The 22230-nt window shown below is 45.0% G+C and overlaps 1 pseudogene; it reads right to left on the bottom strand.

Annotated features, from left to right (window-relative positions):
• Nucleotides 1-1902: 1902 nt before the first annotated feature.
• Nucleotides 1903-21340, bottom strand: LOC132334642 (telomere repeats-binding bouquet formation protein 1-like; annotated as a pseudogene).
• Nucleotides 21341-22230: the final 890 nt, after the last annotated feature.

The raw sequence follows: 22230 nt of genomic DNA, 5'->3' as shown, positions 1-22230 counted from the left end.
CCCAGGGCTGACAGACTCTCAGATTCTGAAAACCTCTATGGTTGACAGTATGAAGAAATATTCTGAGTGTTGTCATTCTAGTATGGAGGCAACTGAGGTGGTGTTAGAAAAGCTATGGAAAGAGCTGAATTTCCTTCAAACATAAAGTAAGAAACAGGGAATCCAGCAGACTTGATGACTGCATGGCAAGAGCCATAAAACCTTTTTATAATTATCTGAGCAGTGAAGATGGCAGTGCCCTGGTCCCTTTCCCAGCTGAATAAACAGTTAATTTTTCAGCAGCTGGATAAGGATTACTTCCTGCATTTGCTTCCTCCCACTCCAAACTTCAAGCCAAACAAGCACCTGTCAGCATACACTGCCTATTGACCCAAATGATTTGAAGATGTTAGTTAGTGGCTTTATCCTTGTACCTTACAAGGATCTACCTCTTACCATCCCTTGGTTTCTTGTCTTTTATTTTGGAAAGCAGAGCTTTCATTGTTCCACCAGTCTCAATCATGTCCTGAAAGACATAAAAAAGGAAATGATCTTTCAGGTTGGAAAGGAAACCAGACTGTCAGTGGATGAAATGAGAGCATACCAACCTGGCAGCAGAGTAAGATACTTTATTTTATGCAGTATGTATTAATTTGAAAAGAAGGGGAAAAAAATCCATGTCATTGCACGCCTCCTTCAGTCATTACCTACCTCTACTACTAAAACATTCTCTAGGAGAGGGGAGGTTATATATATATATATATATATATATATATATATATAAAATATCCACCATTTGGGGTAGATCAGTAAATCAGTTCCCACAGCCATACAATCCTGAGCATTTCATGCACCCAAATATTAAAATTACAGGTTTGAATGTCTAGCAATTACAAATTACTTCAACTTCTTTTTCTAGCTTATAGAAAATCTGGGTTTACAGGAAACTAGAATACTTCCTACAATACAGATGCCTCCATTCTCTGCACATCTGTAACTCAGGCTGATCTACAATACTGATAAAAGTTGCAGGTTGTCGTTTCACACAAATTCAACGTTTTTTCCTGGGTTTTTTGCTCACATTGAACTTATCTTAAGGCTTTACTTTTGCTTGCTCCTTAAACTCTGGAAAGATGTGATTAGTTTTATCCCATTTCGGTAAGTAGGCCAACCTCATCATGCTGTTTTTCAATTGAGTTTATTCTGTGTAAAATTACTTTTGCTTTCTTCCAGCTATCTTGCAGACATCTTTTTCTGTCTTGCATATCCAATTCTTCTGCACTGTTCACATTTAATGAGTTATCATATCATTTCAGAGCAACTGTTCAGCTTTATAAAATATAAAACAACATTAATAAAAAAAATTTTATCATGTAAACACAACATTTAAGAAGCATTTATTACATTTTTGTATGCTAAGGGACAGCCCCAATAATTTAATGCAAAATTACAATTTTTATAAAACTAAGATTTCTACATAAATGTTAACACACTTGAAATATAAGCTGCTGTTACAAGAGGTGAACTTGCAATTAGAGTTCCTACAAACTGTTTCCACAATGATGCTGTGAAAGAAAAAAAAGCTTTTTCATTGAATTAACTCTGGGTTCTTCACCAGTACGAGTCACTGCTTTTTTAAAAAAACAACTCCACAGTAATGGACACGACAAATCTCCACACCTCAATCTGACACAAACCTCTCTGTTGTGCTTGCAGCACAGAAATGGAGATACAGGTTTGTTTTTTCCTAATTAGCAACTGCACACCCTCCACGCTCTAGAGATTAGAGGACAAGGTCTCTCTGCTTCATGGGAGGGATTGTACAGGTAATTTATAAAAAACTGAAACAGGGGGCCCAAAAATACATCCTACTTTAGAAAAAAAAAGATCAAGATTTCTTCAGATTGGAAATCAGTGCAGACACAGTGATTTCAGGCTTGATTATCTCCTGGTTTATTCCCTCCCTCTAGTGGTACACCCCCAGGAAGAAAGTATCCCCTGGGTGATAAATGACAATGTTGATCTTTTCCACACAATTTAGAGATGGGAAAGCTTTAAGAATTGGCCCTACATGGAGAGGTTTCACAAATGCATTTTTGCAACACTCTTGGAATTTTTACTTCTTTTTTTTTCTGCCTAAGTCAGTTCTTAAAGACAAATAGGCAACTTTCTGTGCAGAAAACAAACATCTTTTGGAGTATACAGAATTACAAAAAAAGCTGCCACAGAAGTTAAAATCACTTGGGGAATCAGCAGAACACAGAGATGGAAACAATCCCTCTCCTTTTTAAAGCAGTCACAGCAAGCTTACTCATTTGTTTGCAGCTCTGCAGCACAAAAGTAGCAGCTTTGACGAGCTCCTTGTCCTGAGATTCTGTCAATACCTGAATCATGAGTGGCAGACCATTGTTCTGAGGCAGCTCACACTGGTTCTCTTCTAGAACAGGACATGGTAAAGGAAAGGTTTGGTTTCAGCCCCACACACCTTCACCTTACAGTCATTGTAGGGGCCAATACTGGCAACTCTCTGCAAGTTTCTGCAGAAAGAGAGATTTTCACTCCAGACCCGAGCCTGCTGCAGTGACAGCAGGAGAGCTTTACATCCCACAGGATGATTTGACCAGAACTCAGGTTGCTGTAAGAAAACTGAAGGACTGAGACCACTTATTCGATGGAGTTCCAAGCTCATTTAATTGTGGCTCAAAACATTTGAATAATGACTCCTGTTTTTCTTCTCTTTCACGACCTGCTCTTGGAGTAGATATGCAACATTTCTGTGAGGCCTGGGATGCAGAAATATCAAAATCTCAAGGTTTCTATTTAGCAAAATAAAATTAGTAGCTTAAGCCTGGTCTAGCCAATCTGTTCCTCCTCATTTCTTCTGTCATTGGCTGAATTTTTATTGTGCTCTCATTCCCATATGGAATCATATAATGGATAATTGCTAAACATAGTTCTTTCTTCTTTAAACTTAACAAAAAAAAGGAAATAAAAACTTTTGCCATTTTTATTTTGACAGTGTTGGCATTTGAAGAAAAACCTTTTTTATGTTGAAATAATTTTTTAATAATTTTTCTTTTCAAAAGACATTTTCCATTAAGTCTTGTTTCACTAGTTCTTAATGAAAAAATGTCTGTTAAAATAAATTTATGACCTCTTGAGCTAATTATTGAACATGTTATTGGCACTCAGAGGATAAAAATCAAACTTTCTGAACACAAGGTCTTTTTCTTGTTTCTCTAAACATACATGAGAAACACCACAAGTACAAATGAATTTCCCTTTCTCTTTGCTTGCACTACCACAAAATACCAACTGAAGTGCTGTATTTGTGCCAGATAAGCTTGGGCAAGCCCTGAGGAACATGACAAAACCATTTTAGAGCCACCAACTGCTTCTGTGTCTTGAAACCAATGCTCTTACATGGCTTTTACAAATATTCCTGGCCTTGTAAGCAGTGGAGAGAAGCTGTATGTGCCAAGGCCCATGAAAAGGGTGCTCAAGACAACCCATTTGCTAGGTCTGGATTGTAGTAGCTGTCAAGTCTGGATTAATTATTCCTTGAGACACCTAAGCCCAGCTCTGAATTCTTGCATATTGAGTCTACTTTTCAAAGCTACTTAAGACACTTCCTGCTAACAAGCTTTAAAATTTAAAGATGGAACATTCTAGAAAACTTTTTGTCCAAATACTGACATTGTATTATTTAACTGAACTCTCCCTCATGTTCCAGTCTTGATGAAGTGACACCACAGGAGGAGTCAGTGGATGAGAATTTAGGAGAAGCTGACAGACAGGAAAAAGAAAAAGCAAATCTTACCACAAACTTCAGTACAGTGTCCAATTGTTAGAATAATACTGATTTTTTTCTCCTGTGCTCAGTGTCTCATTGGACAGCAGCTTCAGCAGCTCTGACACAGTGGGATACTTTGCCAAGACAACACTCATGGCAGCTGTTGGTTAAAATAATTGGAAGGAAAACAAAGTCGATTGTGAATGTACAGGAATTATCCAAGGATCAAATGCTGGGTTTGGAGGGAACTGTACAGAGCCCTCAAAGCCTTGGGCCTGCTCAGCCCTGCCCTGCTCCACCTTGAACAGCTCAGATTACCCCACCCCTCCTGTGCTGCTCCCAAAACCAGCCCTGCCCATCCTCCCAGCCTGTGCTCCACGGAGAGGAGGCAGAAGATCTGATGAATGAGGAGGGCTTTGCACTGTGCAGCTTCTGGAGATCCCTGCTGAGTTTCTCCATGTCCTTGATCAGCTCCAGCATGAAGCCAGAGAGTTGAAAAAGCTTTGACACGCAGAGTATCTGCCATAAAAAGAGCAGGGGGCAAGCCCTTCCTGGCACTGGCAACACCACTGCTAGAGCATCCACGCTGAGGCCCAGTCCTGTCACACCCAACTGAGCTGAAACTACCCTCACAACTAGTGCAGGCTGATGCTTTTCAACTTCTGGGAACTTCCATTTGAAGCTCTTATGGCAGAAGTGTGAGATACAGCAACCACGGCCACAGCACAGGCTCGTCAGGATCACAGGTTTCTGCAAACCTTCTGTGGAAAACACAAAACCTCATCAGGAGAGCAGTACCCGGCCAGCAAACCAGAGCAGAGTGTGCTCTGCAGAAACACCACGTCCGTTCAGCTCCACCTCTAAATGACTAAAGCTTCCTAAAGCTACACAATTTATTATTCAGCCACAGGCATAACTCCAGGATCCAAACTGACTGGTCAAATCCAGGCCCAGAGCTCAGCTTTACTTACCCAGCATGGGCAGGAGCATCTCAATTTTAATTTTCAGTTGGGTTTAAATTTCACTGCATTCATTTGAGCAACAATGGGACAGTAATCCACCTCAGATGAACTGAATCACTCCCCACTTACACCTCTGAGTTTTAAAAAGCATCGCAACATCCACTGGGATGTGGAGAACTTAACTGCCTTTAAGCATTCATTTCTGCAACTTTTCCACCAGCACAAGACTTTAAAAATAGCATTTTAAAGTTGCCACTGATCAAAAATGTCTTTCCACTCACAGTTAGTAGCATTACAGGCATTCAGAGTCTTTGTTACTACCACTGCAAGTCTCATGCTGGAGTGACACAAACAGGAATCAGGCATAAGCTCAAGGAGAGCTTTGGCTAATGTATCCAATCCTCCAATAGAAACAAAAGATTTCTGCACATCTGCTCAGTGGAAAAAAGAAAAAAATGTGATTTAAGCAACAGAGTCTGCAAATTCTTTTAGCTTTTCACCAAGTAAGTCCATCAGAGTTTTTCTGTGCATGTGTCAGTCATTACATTTCTTATATAACAGAAGCTGGAGATACATTAATCTCAAGAAATGCAGTAACCGCAGATAAAATAGTTCCAGGAAAACATGACCTTGATATGTGCACACAAATGGCAAACATCATGCCTGAGTTCTACCTAAGTCATTGTTTTCAGCCATGTCACAAGGACTTTAATTTAGACACACTTTGAATCAGAACAGCTCCCAGCAGTTTTACTGACCCTATCAAATGTAAGCAGACTGTGGCTATTTGTGGACTTGAGCACAGCGCAGTGTAAGTAAAGATGGTGGAGTACAGTGGTCAGAGTAAAAGTGGAAAGAACAGCAAATGACTCTGTAGAGATTGACAAGAAAGAAAAACCCATTTAGCTCTCGAATTAAACTTCCTTTTATCAAATTCAAAGCTGTGTAAAGGTTGAGCTGCACTTCCAGTTGTTTGCAACTGTGAGACCAAGAAATGAACAGATGGGACGAACTATCTCAGGCTCTGTGCAACTCTCGAGCCACCCTTTGGCATAGGGAAAAACCCCACAGCAAATGTTCTGATTATCTTCTAGAAAAGTAAAAACAAATTACCCCAAATCAAAACACAATGAAATCAACTTCAGCTGAACAGTTAAAATGAAACCAAAGTGTTACCGATTTGGAGAATATCTTTGGACTTCTTCCACAGTTTTCAGAGCAACCTGTCTCGTGCTGGGGGTTGTTGACACAGGCACAGAGAGTGCTGCACACTGAGGACCAGAGCTGATAGCAGGGATCAGTGTTTTCAGCTGACAGATTCTTCTCAGATGTGGAGAGAGTTGTTCTGTTAAGGAAATGCAAGCAAGGCCCAGACAGTCAAGGAAACATAGCTGCTAACCAGCCTAGTATTTGCCTGTTTGAATTGCAGCCCTGTTCACCTGAACAACTGCAGCAGCAGGCTGATGCAGCCTGTGTCTCTGACATGGGTTTGCCCATTTTCTAAAAGAGAACACACACAAGACTCCAGAGACAAATGCAACTGCAGACAAAATCTTAACAGCAAGTTGAATTTACATACATACATTCCCTTTCCTAAGCACATATCCTCCCCACAAGGAAATACAAAATCATATCAACATATTGGTAAATAACCTTTCCATGTCTCTCTCTTTCTAGACACTCTCAGAAACTATGGGTTTGCATTTGCAAACTCTCTTCTTAGAACTAAACCACGTTCTGCTGTTTAAGGAAATCCCAGTGAGCAATGACCTACTTCGACAATTCAGGTTCGGTTACATGCAAACATTCATCTTTATAAATGCACTTCACCACAACATTGCTTATTGCATGTTCCAAAGTTTGGACTGCAGATTGGCAAACAGAAAAGGAGAGTTATCATAACACAGAAAAAAAAACCAACTTACCATTATTTGACACCAGTACTAAGATGACAGAAACAGACATTCTTTTCAAGTTCACATCAGAATCCTTTTTAATTCAAAATAAAATGAGTTCTTCAAGCAACTCAGAAGTACACAAGACAGTGTACTTGTCAACAGTGTCTGTTGACAAGACACTGAAAACAAAAAGTGAAAACCTCAAGTAAGCTACTCATCATCCTAAATTATTAAGTTTCAATTGTGGCCAGTATGTGGGGAGCAGAGACAGGGCAGGACTATGAAGTGCCTGAGGGCTTCCCCCTGCAGTGAGTTCTACACCAAGCAGGACCCTGGCAAGCTCTGGAACAATCCAGGAGTCACTGAACACTTGCTGCTGAGGGAGAGGGGGAGTGCAGCTGTCTGGTAACTTAAAGACACCCTGTGTGCACAAGTCAGCAAGGCACAGATCAAATCTGGGGATGGACAGGGCAACTGGGGCACCTTCCCTGCCCTTGCTCCAACTGACAATCTTGTAGTCTCATTTTGTGAGACCAAAAGAAAATGGAGACAAAGCAGGAGCACAAGTAATGACAGGGGGCCATAGCACACTCAGAAATACAAACAGTGTTATTTTTATTGCCATTACTCTCTAGAATAATCCCCAATGTAAATAAAGCTGCTTCCTTTACGATGGAATGAGCACTCGACTTGGCAAGGTCATTTCTAAACATCAAACCACCAATTCCTCCAAAGTATTCGCTTGCTTCACCTACAAGAGGAAAAACTTTTGCTTCTGTTTCTCTGCAAAATGAAAGGCTTCTATGATTTCCCAACATCTCAAGCCTTATGTCCTTTAGACATTTTTACAGTGCCCACCAGTTCCTTGGCATATATGGGGAACATAAATGCCTGCATTGTTTCTAAGGAAAAGCCTTTCTTACTGTTTTGTTGGCAAATGGAATAGACAGTGACCACAGCCTCCTGCTGAGACAGAGGGCAGTCCAACTGAGATTTAAGGCATTCCAGCAGTAAGGTCAGATCTGTTTTCATATCTAGGAGCAAACACAAAAAGCTTCATTAAAATTGTTATCTTTTCTCTCTATTAATCTAGTCAGTATTAGAATAAACCTGTCAAAATGCAGTATGTAGGTGTATTTTAAAAAAGGGGGGGGGAGTGAGCCAAAATGGAGCTACATCACTTCTATTCAGCCACAAACAACAAACCTAGAAATATTTCTGTCCATCCTTTGTTATTTGAGCATGAGTTCCTTTCAGAGTAACAGCCTCCTTTTAATATTTCTGGCCTTTCGTTACTAGTAACTCTTAGAAAGTCTGATGTAAACTACTAAATGTTAAACTCACAGTTGCAAGGTGCATTAAGTGTAAATAATACAGAGCCATTAAAGTATTCAGAGTGCAAATAAAATTCAGGGTGCAGTTGAAAATCTGTGGAGTAGTAAGGAAAGAGTCCAAGAGCACAAGGCTGCTCCGTGGTACTGAGGTACAGGAGACATAAACCATGCAGCACAGCAGCAGAGCCCTCAGTCACGTGGTTGGAAACAGAACACAAAATATTCTCTGGGCACCTACACACAACCCTAGGTGGGAAAACAGACTTGGAAAATCTGCTTCTTAGTCTTTGGGGTATCATTAAAAGACTTAGTTGATAATTATTTCTAACAGTGACAGAAGGTATTGTTAACAGTAAACCCTTACAAGGTTTGAGGGTTCTTAAAGAAGTTAAAATACAATAAAAGTGTGGATAAATATTAGCAAATTAAAACCAAAAAATGTGACTTCGTAATGGTGTGTTTTACTATGTGTGCAGGTTTGACATTGGATTTACCCTTTGCATAGCCAATACAGTATCCAAAATGTGGAAATTAGGAAAAAACATGTTCTCCCAACTGCTCACCACCCCACAACAGGCCTATCAGAGTCTACTAAAACTTTGTAAAATTGATGCAGATTATAATGACAAATTATATTAGATATCTTACCACACTGACTTATCTGCACCTTTTGAGTGTTCCTTTTTTTTAAATCTCTGTTCTTGTTCTACAACAGCAAGGAAAAGGTTTTTTCAGTTCTGTTCAGATTAGCAGTGTTTATAATATATGCAGTAGAAATGACATCATTTTTCTAAAATGCACTTTTCCCAGTTTTCTGCTTTTACTTTGTCATCTCACACACACACGGTTGAATGCGTTCTTACATGGCAGAGTTTTCCTTTGGAAATACAGTCTTTTATGACAGCCCTGCATTTGTAACTCCCAGGTGATCATCTTTTGAGAGTGGACATTCTGCAGAAATCAGGTCGTTCCATGTTACCCCTGAGGGGCACTGTCAGTAAAGAACATCCCCTGCTCTGTGTCACTGATCACAACAAAGCTGATCCAACTTTCCTTACAGGAGTGGCCAACTTTGCCATCAGCCAACAACTGGCACCAAGACCAAGTCATGTTACTTAGGGGATGGACACTCTAAAACACTCGGCCTCCTGCTGCTCAAGGAGCCACCAAACCATCAGCATTGTTCTGGCAGCACTGATCAAACCAAGGGCAGTGAGCACAGAGACATGTTCCTTACAGGGAGAACCCACTGAAATTCCCCAAAGACATTGCCACATTACATGAACCATGCAACCCACAAAACCCCACAGCATTGCTTCTTCACAAACCCCACGGGGCAGCCTCTGAGAGCAGAGCAGCAGAGTGACATTCAGCTTTGGAGGCACAAAGATGCTCCCTCAAACATGCCCCAAGTCCCAAACAGAGAAGGTTGATGCAAGCATCACAGTAACCTCTTACAATTTCTCCAAAAATTACTTCGCTCCAGGCAGAAACTTTAAATCAGTGGCAAATGCAGCTTAGGAATGGATTCATTTTCCTTCTCCAAGTGGAGCAAAGGCTCAAAGCAGAATCCTTGTCATCCTAATGAAGACAGCCAGCCCTGCTTTCTCTTGGGAGTTACTGACTGCCCCCATTCCTTTGCTGCTTCCCTTACACAGCGAGAATTGAGAGTGGTCATCTCTCTGCAGCCTTTCAGAAGTGATAACAGACATGCATTTCATTTTCCTGCAAATCCTACCCTGCCACAACAAGGAAAAAGCTTGCCAGCCTTTCTCACCTCTTTTTGTCCTACTGCCACCACCCTGCCAGCCTAAGAAAAAACACAACCCACCCAAACAAAAGGAAGCCTGTAAAAATGAGTTTGCTCTGGAGCTAATTACTTTTCAGAAGAGTTTCATTTAATACATGTTTATACAATTATGCAATATAAGAAGCACAAGGGGTTTAAAACTGGATGTATACAAGGATGTATATTTTGACCTTTACCTCGATCTTTTTGACTTTTGCAACCTACAGGAGGTACACAAAATAGTATTGATAAGCCAGCATACATTAATTAGATGCAAATAGCTGACCTCGGTTGTTTCATCACAGAGCAAGGTGGAAAGACAAACAACTAGATTTGCTTCAACAAACAGCTTGCAAATGTTGCATCTAAAACTCTTCTCCATCATTTATGGAAAATAACCCAGTAACATTGCTTCAGACTTCAGAAACCACTCCTGGAGAAGTGCAGATCTGTCAATATGTGTGCTCAGCAGCACCAGAGCACATGGCTGGCACGGTCAGTAGACCAGCCAGCCTGGGCAGGACTTATCCTTCAAAACCCAGGGAGCAAAGGCCAGAGGGGAGAAGTGCGGGTTGTTGGCGTCCTGTGGAAACCAAACCCCACAGCAGCAGCTGAGGCCGTGAGGACGCTGCGCTGTGGAACAGGACTTGGGGCTGTCCTGGCCTATTTCAGCTCCCTCACACCCTCCTCCCTCAGATGGGCCGTGTGTGATTTACAGCTCGTTATCAGAGCTCCCCTCTGAAGCCTTAGCAAGCACTCCAGATCAGCCCAAAGATAAAAGGGAAAGAACATATACAAATTTAAAGTAAGGGCGGGGGGGAGGGATAGTTGGAAGGCAACAGTTTAAAGAGAAACAGCAGCTGCATTCTTCTGTGGGAAGGCTGGGGAGTGCCGAGGGGGGAAATGGGGCACGGCTCGGGTACCTGTGATCCAGTGGTGTGGGTGGCTCCGGGCAGACCCCGAGGCGAGGCGGGTGCCCGCTGCCGAGCGCTGTCCGGCTGAGGGATGGGATCTGCGGGCTGAGGGGTGGGATCGCCAGGCTGAGGGGTGGGATCTGCGGGCTGAGGGGTGGGAACTGCGGGCTGAGGGGTGGGATCTGCGGGCTGAGGGGTGGGATCTGCGGGCTGAGGGGTGGGATCTGCGGGCTGAAGGACAGCAGAGGTCCCGCCGGGCTGAGGGCGGGGATCTCGCGGAGCTGAGGGCAGAGCCCCGCCCGGCCCCTCAGGAGACGCCACAGCCGCAGCGCCACCCCAGCGCCTCAGGGCACGGCCGCCCTCGGACTCGGGACAGCCCTGAGCCTTCCCCTCAGCCAGGCGGGAAGCGCTTGGAATTGTAGAACCGACAGAGGTGAACGAGATCTTGAAGACCATCAGTTCAATGTCAGCCCAGCACTGACACTGCAAACCCAGACCACTAAACCATTTGCCAGTGTCAGATCCAGAGGTCTCTTTAACATCTCCAGGGATGGCAACTGCACCACCCCTCTGGCCAACCTATTCCCAGGCATGAACACCTGAGCAGTGAAATATTTTTCTAAAGTCTAACCTGAATTTCCTCTCAATGTGAGGCCACTTCCTCTGGCTCTCAGTGCAGTCCCAGCAGAAGAGAGCAGCCCCCCCTCAGTGCACGCTCCTGTCAGGGAGTTGGAGAGAGCGGTGAGGTCCCTCCTGAGCCTCTTCTCCAGACTGAACAAACCCAGCTCCCTCAGCTACTCCTCATGGGACATGTTTTCTAGAGCCTTTGTGAGCCTTGCTGCCCTTCTCTGGACACACTCAGCCCCTCAATGTCCTTTTTCCCGAGGTGCCAGAGCTGACACAGCCCTCGAGGTGTGGCCTCAGCAGTGCCCAGCACAGAGGGGCAGGCACTGCCCTGGTCCCGCTGCCCACACTGCTGCTGATCCAGGCCAGGTGCCATTGGCCTCTTGCCCCCTTGGGCACACTCTGGCTCACACTGAGGCGGCTGGTGACCTGCAGGATGTGGCACTTGGCCTTGTGGAACCTCAATGGCCTTGTCCTTGGCCCATTGATCCAGTCTGTCCAAGTCTCACTGCAGAGCCTTCCCGTCCTCCAGCAGATCCACACTCCCACCCAACTGGGCATTGGCAAATTTACTGAGGGTGCTCTCAATCTCCATCTCCAGATCATCAATAAAGAAGTTTACAAGGACCAGCCCCAAAACTGAGCCCTGGAGAACACATTTCAATGCAGCTCAGTTTGCATACTCTGCAGTTGGAGGCTGCAATGCCCCGACAACAGAAAGAGCTGCCATCCCTTGGCATTGGCCACACACACAGGTGCAGGAAAGAAACCTTTTACTCGGTGAATATGGCTGACAGAGCTGAGCTTTCGGGCACACACTCCCTTTCCCTAATGCCCCTGAACTCAAGAGAAGGTATTTCACCTTCCAGCTCTTTGCACCATTGCATCCTCAGACCATCAGAGCTCTACCAGCCTCTCTCATCCTTTTGCACCTTCTCCCCACTCAAGCTGAGGAGCAGCTTTGATAAGAAAAAATGCAGTTCTGCTGCCAAGGAGGTGAGCCAATTTGCAAATGTAACTTACCCTGCCAAAAACAGCTACTGCCTTTTTCTTTGAGAGGCGAGTCATGAGAAGTAATGAAAATGTGTTGCATTTTAAACCAAAAAGGAAAAGAAACGAAAGCACTCACAGAGGATTTGGCAAAGCCAATAGGTGCCAGTGTGGCTTATCCTGTTGGCTGCTCAGTTATTGCAGCCCTTTGCTACTTTACCATATGTCTTGTTTGGAGATTGTGCTCAGATAATTCAATGATGGGTACAAGAGAAATCTAAAAAATCATAGCTGATCTCAAGATAATACAATTTAGGAAAATTTAAATAGATTGTGAAGTATTTACATCAGGGTGATGACAGTTACCACACACAGAACAAAAGAAGCGCTTTTAATAAAACTTTAATTACATCCTTGTTCCTCAAGCCCTACTATCCATTTGTTTGGCTGATGTAGGATAATGTAGAAATACTGTTCAATACCTTGTATTGTTTATACTTTCCAACACTTCTGTTGTGTTTTCTAAAAGCTGTGAATATTTTTTAGTTTGAAAAATAATCTTTTATTTTGCTAGTAACATTGCAGTTCTGTCTTTTCCTTTTGGTACTCAGCTGAAGAAATAAAGAAAAAAAAAAGAGCAGAAAAAGTTGCTGAGGTGGACAGTAGATCACAAGGAGCAAAGTTACAGGAGATGAGTACATGACTACTGCCACTGCTTAAGAGCATCTCTCACAAAAAGCAGACTGGCTACACTGTCCCAACTCCATCATTTCAACTCTCCATCACTTGTTTCCTCCTTTGCAAAGCTAAGCTGAGCCATTTGTACCTAATATGAATAACAACTAGTAATACACACTTACAGTTCTCTTGTATTACTGCAACAGCACTAGGTACCCTTAGAATTTTTTAGGGCAATTGCAGTGCAATCCCTGAATTTAAACCGGTTCAAGATATTATTTGTAGCTTATTCTTGAAGGTAATTTGTAGCAAAAGTAAAAAAAATTATTGCAGCTGGTCAGTGACTGGACTGTTATGTGTATGGGATGCACAGGATGATTTAAGTGCTGCTTCATTCTGTGTGACTCCAGGCTTTGAAAAGAGTAATCCCACTTGGCCTTTGGACTCCATTTGGTCTCAGGAATTATGGATCCAGAGTAACTTGTTAGAAGCTTGTGAAAAAATGTCTCTGAAGTTTACAGCAGAGCTGAAGTGTACAGAAGGATGAGAATTCAATGAATAATTCAATGAATACTTAGAAAAAGTTTGAAAAGCATATCCAGTTATCCTACTGTCTATATCCAGTGACTGTCCACTGTTACAGTACAGTGCACAATGTCACCAGGAAAATTGTGAATGTCATCTTCAGACCAATCTATTCACACTTTTTTTTTATCAGAGTTACTTTCTACAAATTACCAAGCTGTTTTGCCTTTTTGAGGCTCTTGTTATTTTTGTGTGAAGTATTTCCATGTATAATACAGGTGGCTCCTGTGTCTTGGTTTGGAAAGACAGGTGTTTGCTAAGGAAGGCAGGAGCCTTTCTTGAAATGGAAAAATGGAAACCCCTTCCTTCTGAATTGTTATAAATTTGAAATTAAGGGGGGCTCTCAGGTAAAAATATGGGAGCAGGAATAACAGTTCTTTATTAGGGAAGTGTCAGTGATGGAGAGAGATGGGGAGACTGACTCGGTGATCAGAATCTGATTTTATTGTGGGATACAAGCACTTATATACTATTTTAGGGAGACTAGTAATGTGCACTACAGTGATTAGGTTAAAATCACATACACAAACTTATGCATAAAACAACATCCCTTGCTTGCAGAGTTTAATGGGATTTTCTTTTTCCAGCAAACCCGTCTGATTTTTTTCCAGCAAACCCTTCTTGCAATCTAGGTCTAATTTTCAAAGTCCTGTTTGTTTTGCCAAGGCATCCTGGTATCAAATCTCTTCTGTTAACCAGGTCCAAAGTTCATCATCTGTCTTCTGTCCTCCAACATTCCAACATCTTAACACCTGAATTATGTTACTGACTGATGGGAATGGTTTAGATTGTAACCTCTGACATCAATGTACAGCTCAGATTCTTAAGGAAGCGCCCTGAAGGAGATGATGCCTATATGGAAAACGTGGGGGTTCCCAGGAGGGGGCACCGCTGATCCAGGGCATCGAGGCGCTGCCTGCAATCGTCCATAACCACCCCTAAGGAGCCTCCAGGGCTTCACCCTCCATGAGCTGCAGCAGACGTGTCAGGAAAGGTGACAAGAGCCCGTGGAATGGTCCTTGTTGCAGGCAGATTAGCCACTTGTAGCTCTTCAAAACTCCCTCCTGTAAAAAACTGAAAAAACTTTACCCGTTCCTAAATGTGAAAAACACGTTCACCCTCCTGTGAAAATGTAAAAAGTTTAATAAAGGACAGTGGGAGACCAGGACCATGGAGGACCATGGTTATTACGGCCGGGTGCATCTTGGCACTCAGCCAGGAGCACCCTGTTCCCTTCGGGGATCCCCCTGAAATACCTTTTCCCTTACATCAGCCTGTTGCATATTCATAGACCCTCATGCATATCCATAAACTAGTTTACATATTCCAGGAATTCTTCTACCTGGCCCCTCCTTGGGTCTGCCTTTTCAGAGCATGTGTGTTTTTTTGGCTGTGGTTTTGGCTCCTTCTCTTTATCACCTCCAGGTTTTTGGGCCTTGGTCCACTCTGCCTTCAGACAGGGAGAGCTGATAGTTGGCAGATCTGTGCAGGTGTCCTCATCCTGTGTGCATTGGATGTTATCCCATCCCAGCAGGCATTTAACACAAGCAGCTATTTCTCTGAGCTTAATTAACAACAGAAATAAAACCCATATATTTGTACCAAAGTTGCTTTAACATCACACATATAAAATCCATTTTAATATCTGTGAAAAGCCACTATTAGAAGATGTATCCATAACATTGCCCATATCTTTCCTTACCCTTTTGTTCCCAAGCCTTCAGCAAGGAGTGAAAACTGCCAGCATGGCACGGGGTTGCTGCCATCTCTCTGTCACCCCGTGTCCCTCTCCTGTAAGAGCCTGAATGAGAGATGAGGGACTCCAGGCATTTCTTCAAAATGCAGTTTATTGTATCCTGGATGTTACAGCAGTCCAGGGTTGTGCGTGGCAGAGCCTGTGCCTACAGCTGCAGGCAGGCCTGGAGACCTTTTAGCTTTGGTTACAGTGCATTATATACTCTGCTTTGCTGAGCATGTTAACACAGAATAACCAATCTATACCTTTACTTTTACCTATAGCCTATCATAACGCCTGTAATTACCATATTCATGTTACTATTCTCCAATCACTCAAAGTTATTACGTTACAGTTTTAGCTAGAAGTTGTTTTTCAGTTTTCCTGCAGTGGAAAATTCTGAGACCTTTTTTCTACTTGCAATATTGGCAGTCTTGTTTACCTGTGGAATCTTTTTGCTTGGTAAAAACATCTTCTTGTTTGAGGTGGGTTTATCCTTTGCTCTAAGCCATAAAAACCACTTGTAAGTAGCACAGCCTTTGCCTTAGTTACCCAGTAAGACTGGCTCAACAATTCTTTTCTTCTATATCAAAACTTGCTTTCATTTCTATTCCTTCGGCTCATTCTACATTCAAAAATCTTTCTGTCATGCACACATATCTGTTAAAGATTCTTGTCAAACTTTCATCCTTCCCAACACTCTGTGCCACTCTGTCTCTCTTTTCCTGAGGGCAGAACAAGGGACAGAATCCATCCAGAGGTGACACGGGAGCGCTGCTGTCCTCTCTCCGTCCTGTGTCCTCCTTTCCCCCCCATCTTTCCATGTTCCCCTTTCCTGCCTGTCACTGCTGAGTCAGAAATGACACGGATAAATGAGTGACACACTCCATGCATCTTCAGAAGGCCAATAATCATCTTTATTAGGAGACGGATTTTTTTGTACTCGATCCCAATACAGGTGGACCTGATTGGTTATTTTACATTTCACATGATTGGCTAATTAAGAAAACACCCCTTGGGGGTAAACAATCCATGAGGAAAACAATTGTCACAAACACCACCTGCGAGGTTGTTCAGGATTCTTCATCTCCAGCTCCCTAATGTTTCCCAGACGGATCCATGGGAAATCTTACCTGGATTGTGTATCCACACCTACCCGGGAAGGTGACGGCCGCGCCGTCCCGGGCCCTCCCTCTAGAAATGGCGCTTACCATGCTGTTTAAGGTTCCCTTTTTTCCTGCCCAAGTCTTTCTTTTCCCACCCCCAACTTCCCCTTCCCCCCTGCTGTTGGAACCCAGGGCACAAGGAATGTCTCCCTGAGAAGTCCTGATCCCCAGGAGATCACTGCTTTTAACTTTTGTCCATGGAGAAAGCTTCCAAGATGGAGGATTTTGGGTGTTGTCTAATCTCCTCCTTGTTCTTCATCTCCTCCATTTTCTGCTGTGTTGGGAGCACAGGGTGATTGGTTGGAAAAAGCTGCAATGCAGACACCGAGTGGCAAACAAAGAATTAGTTACTTGTAGAAAGGTAGAAATAAAATGTGTTCCAAGAGTTAATTGGACAAAATAATTTTAAAAGACCTTGAACCTGTGTGTTTTGTGACTTTTGGTGCCTTCTCTTTGTACGCTAAGTCTGGTGTGCAGACGGCGTGCTGAACTTTTGGTAAGAGAAAAATAAACAACAACCTGAAGACCAAAAAAACCAAAGGTCCCGTTCATTTCTCAATCCTGGCACAGAACTTTTTAGGGGTGTCCCCATCAGGGGATCCTCAGGGGGGGTTCACACCTCCCTCCCTCCCCTGGTTCCTGCCCCGCTGCTCAGCCCCACTCCAAGACCTGCACCCTCTCTGCTTCACAAAAGGACCCAAAATTAACCCCAAATCCACCCAAAATTACCTCAGAACCCATCTTGAGGGCCTCTGGGGGGATTTTGGCTGGGTTTGAATCCTACACCAAATCTGGTGTCCGGGAGTTACCAAAACCACCCAAAATCGACCCAGAATTGACCCAAAATTACCTGAAATTCCCAAAACTACCTCCAAATCCATCCTGATGGAGTTTGGGGGAGATATGGAGGGATTTTAGGGGAATTTTAGGGGGAAATTTTAGTAGGTTTGAATCCTACACCCACTTTGGATTCCACAAGGTACCAAAACCCCCCCAAATCCACCCAAAATTACCTGAAATTATCCAAATTCATCCTAAGGGGGTTGGGGGGGGGGGAGTTGAGGGAATTTCGGGGTTCTGCGGGGGATTTTATGGGGGTTTTTTGGCAGTCATCATCATCCAAAACAAAACACCCTATGCCAAAGCCATGACCAAACCCTAAGGACTGTGCCCCTCGTGAAGAGGAGATCAAAGAACTGCTCCCCTTCTGGGGGGAAGATCAAAAGCCAGAGGAGACTAAAATACTAACTCATTAGGTTAAAACGTATTCATTTAATCAAGTATCATCATTTCTGTTCCTTTATCCTCTGTGATTAAGTCCTGAATGCTTTTCTATTCCTCATTAATTTAGCTGAATAATATTCATTTTGGTTTTGTAAACTATTAAGTCATATTCCTGATGTTATATATGGGGTCCCATATGTCTAATTTAATAAACCACAAACCTAAAATTTAGCAGCAGTTTTAACTGAGATAAAATAATACAATCAAATAGAATCCAGTAGTTACAAAAGGAAATTTGGCAGTGGTTTGGATAAAGCATAACCAAAACTGCTCAGTCAGGGTACAGGGAGGGCTTCCCACCCTGCCTGATGTGCAAAAGGCAAAAGGATCCAAACATAACTTCTGTACTGTGTGCTAATACATATTCATCAATGTTTTCCTGTAAATCTCCTCCTGTTTCTGATTCTTGAAATCAACATCACCACACTCACAGCACATGCTCCAGCTGTGGCTAAGGGGGCTTCTGGCTCTCTGGGGCTCTCCTTGGAGGAAGGCCAACAGTCTTCCTCACTGTCCTCTGAACAACCTGACAGGCTGTGCATGTGCCCCAAGTCCTGTGTTGTGTAAGTAAGCACTATGCTCCAATTAAGCCTTATTATTTTATAGATAAGAACACTCTTTTATGTTCCCTGTCTGGAATTATCCCAATGTTATTCATGTCATGGCCGATCCTGTCCTGGGAGTTGTCTTAACTTCGTCTTGATGCCAATTCTGACTTGGGAGTCTTCCTAACTTTTGTTCATCAAGGCCAATTCCAATCTCCTGTATCCTGTTTCCTACATGTATCATCTACAAAGAAACCCATTTGCTTCATAGTATTAATAACATATACCTTCCCAATTTTCTTCCCAAATATTGATATAATTACAATTTTGTTAGCACAAACCACATCCATTTATCACAATTTCCCCCATCTTCTCTTTGGATAATATTAATTCATGCTTTTTATTAAAGACTGAATTTCGGTATCTTCTACATCCCACAAATCCAGGTTTTCACACTCCCTCATTTCTCTTTTTGATCAAATTTGATACATGGTATTTTACCTATGCAGGAAATAAAACATGGTATAGACCACAATAGAGTCCAGCTGGTATAAACCACCAGACTTTGTTAGCACGAAACACATCCATTTATCACAACAGGCCAAAAGCTTGGAAAAGGATGAAAGAAATGCTTCGATGACGACGATAACAAACAAAAACCAAAATAATTTATCTTTGACAGCAAATGAACATGGGCTGCCCTCCAGCCCCCCGAGCCTGGCAGGCCGAGCGGTGCCGTTCCCATGGCATGAGGTGCTGGCAGCCTGCGGAGAGAAACCAGAGAGCCACGGTCAGTCGCAGCAGGCTCCTGTCCCCCTGTCCTGCCATGGCCTGTGCCCGGGCCAGGCTGCTGGCTGTGCTCAGAGCCCAAACCTCCCAAGCCATTCTCTGTTTTTAGAGAAGGGCAACGTGGCAGGCACCGTTCCACCTCCTCCGCTTAATCATGGCACAGCAACTCCTCAGCAGCTGCAAGAGCGGGATGCCCGTGTGCCCACTGCCGCCTGCCCAGAGCCCTTCTGCCAGCCGAGCTGTGGAGCTGGGTGCCCACCTCTGGAGAGCTGCTGCCAGGAGAGGAGCCGATCACGCACCAGGTCCTCGTCCTTCTGGAAGGGGCTGTCCCTGCAGACCGTGGCCCCTGGGGTAGTGCTGCCACTGGACGTGCTCCACAGACGCTGCAGGCACTTCCCCATCCAGTCCGGGCACCAGGTGAAATCCTCCTGGGAAAAAGAGAGAACAATTGCATGAAAGTCAATTCAAAACAAGACCTGGAAACAAGAAAAAGCACAAAGCCTGTCACTGTTTCACAGGCCTGAGGAGGGTCTGACCGCTCCATGAGAGAATTAAACCTGCCCACAGGTGGGGAAAATCCCCACCTTTCCCACATGTAAACGCGCCCCCTTCCTCAAGGGCCTGCAAAGCAGACCAGCTGGGGCACGGCTCCGGAACCCGTCCCCCACCCACATGGATGGATGCTTTTGTCAGGCTGGCTGCCCCCGCCTCATCCCCTGCCAGGCTGGCTGGCAGAAGCTGTCAGCAAGGCCAGCAGTCGGCTCCCCTTCCACAACATCTGTCCCCTGTCCCGCCAAGAAGCAGCTCGGCGGCCAGCATAAAAATTAATATTCCCCAGTGCCACCGAGCGGGGAACCTCTGGCGCAGGGTCAGGCCGAGCCCTGCCCTGCCTGGAAGCACCAGCATCCCCCCGCCCCTGCGCCGGCTGGGGACTCATCTTGATTTCATCGGGGCGCAGAGCGTGTCCTCCAGTCAGGGGCCGCAGCCAAAGCCCATCGGCTCTGCCCTGCCAGCGGCCAGCTCCAGGATGGTGTTCCCAGCTCCACGTTGTGCTCCAGAAGAACACGCCGGCTGTGCCTCAACTTGCAGCGACATCACGATGCCACTGAGCTGCAGGGGGATGTTTCTGCTGTCCCAGTCCGTGGCACCTTCACTGCACTGCCACCACTTCTCCAATAGGACGGGGAGCTTGGAGCCGCTCCCTCCACAGCTCGCCGGGGACCAGTGGAAGCATCTCCTCGGCTGTGCTCTCTCCTCCGCACCACAGACGCAGGGAAACGCTCTGGGCTTTTCTTCCAGTGCCACGAGACGTGTTCCACTGCTACTTGCTGGGTTCCTGGATCTACTGTGCACAGGGATGCAGCTCTGCTGTCTCCTGGGCCAGGCAGGGCTCCTGCAGCCAAGAATGCTCGAAAAGCTCCTCCAGAGATGGTCTGTCTGTGGGGTCCATGCATAAACACCACCTGATGAGGTGCTGGCACTCTGTGGAGAGAAACCAGAAATCGCCGCTCAGCGGGACAAAGCTCCTGTCCATGCTCTCCCACATTCCACAGTGCTCAGGCCACACCAGGAGTGCTCAGAGCTGCAGCCAAAAGCTTCCCATAGATCCTCTCTTGCAGAGGACACCAGCACAGAGGCACAGGTGCCACCTCCTCCAGCTAAGCCCAGGAGATCCACCTCCTCACCAGCTACAAGAGCAGGACGCTTCTGTGCCAGCTGCCGCTCCCAACCCCGTTCTTCCCCTCGTGCCTTGAGGGTGCATCCCCACCTTGAGACACCCGGGCGGGGAAGCAGAGCTGGCCCCGGACGATGTCCTCCTTCGTGTGGAAAGGAAGGTGCCCGCAGACCAGCTCATAGAGCAGGATGCCCAGAGACCAGATGGTGGCTGGCTGGCCATGGTAGCAGCCAAAGAGGATCCACTCCGGTGGGCTGTACTCCGGCGTTCCTATGGGACACGGGCACAGCTCATCAGGCATATCCTGCTCCCTCCCTCCCTCCTTCCCTCCCTCCCAGCCAGCCCCTGCCTTGCCAAAAAGCAACTTGGCTGCAGCTGGCTGAAGAAGGATCCCTCTCCCGCCCTCCCTTCCTCCCTCTTCCCCCTATTCCAGCAAAGGGGGGAACCTCTGCTGCCTGGCTGGGCCCCGGCTTTGGGCTCACCTGACATCCGGGTGTAGAATGTGTCCTGCAGGATCGTGCTGCACCTGAAGTCAATGAGCTTCGCCTCACCCGTGGCCAGGTCGACGAGGACATTCTCAGTGCAGAGAAACACGTTCATCCTCCTTTGAAAATGTAAAAAGTTTAATAAAGGACAATGGGAGACCAGGACCATGGAGCAAAGGTTATTATGGCCGGGTGCATCTTGGCACTCGGCCAGGAGCACCCTGTTCCCTTCGGGGATCCCCTGAAATACCTTTCTCCTTACACCAGCCTGTTGCATATTCATAGACCCTCATGCATATCCATAAACTACTTCACATTTTCCAGGAACTCTTCTACCTGGCCCCTCCTTGGGTCTGCCTTTTCAGAGCATGTGTGTTTTTTTGGCTGTGGTTTTGGCTCCTTCTCTTTATCACCTCCAGTTTTTGGGCCTTGGTCCACTCTGCCTTCAGATGGGGAGTGCTGATAGTTGGCAGATCTGTGCAGGTGTCCTCATCCTGTGTGCATTGGAGGTTATCCCATCCCAGCAGGCATTTAACACAAGCAGCTATTTCTCTAAGCTTAATTAACAATGGAAATAAAAAACTATATCTTTATAACAAAGTTAGTTTAAAAAATGGTCCCAGCCCGTATTTGATCCCATACAAGTTGATCCCAGTCTGTGTGGTCCTGATCCATATGGTCCCACTCCCTAGAATCCCAGTCCATAGGATCCCAGTCAAGGTGATCCCAGTCCGTATAATCTCAGTCCAGTATATCCCAGTCTGTGTGGTCCCAATCCATAGGAGCCCAGCCCATATGGTCCCAGTCCATATTTGATCCCACTCCAGGCTATCCCGGTCTGGAGGGTTCTGATCCCCAGGATCCCTGTCCATGTGATCCCCGTCCATGTGATCCCAGCCCATATTTGATCCCAGTCCAGTTTATCCCAGTCTGTGTAGTCCTGATCCATATGGTCCCACTCTGTGCAGTCCCTGTTCATAGGATCCTAGTCCATATTTGATCCCA

Source organism: Haemorhous mexicanus, chromosome 16 (genome assembly GCF_027477595.1).
Source record: "Haemorhous mexicanus isolate bHaeMex1 chromosome 16, bHaeMex1.pri, whole genome shotgun sequence".
In the NCBI taxonomy this organism is placed as follows: domain Eukaryota; kingdom Metazoa; phylum Chordata; class Aves; order Passeriformes; family Fringillidae; genus Haemorhous; species Haemorhous mexicanus.
This window is presented reverse-complemented; position numbering and strand designations above follow the sequence as displayed.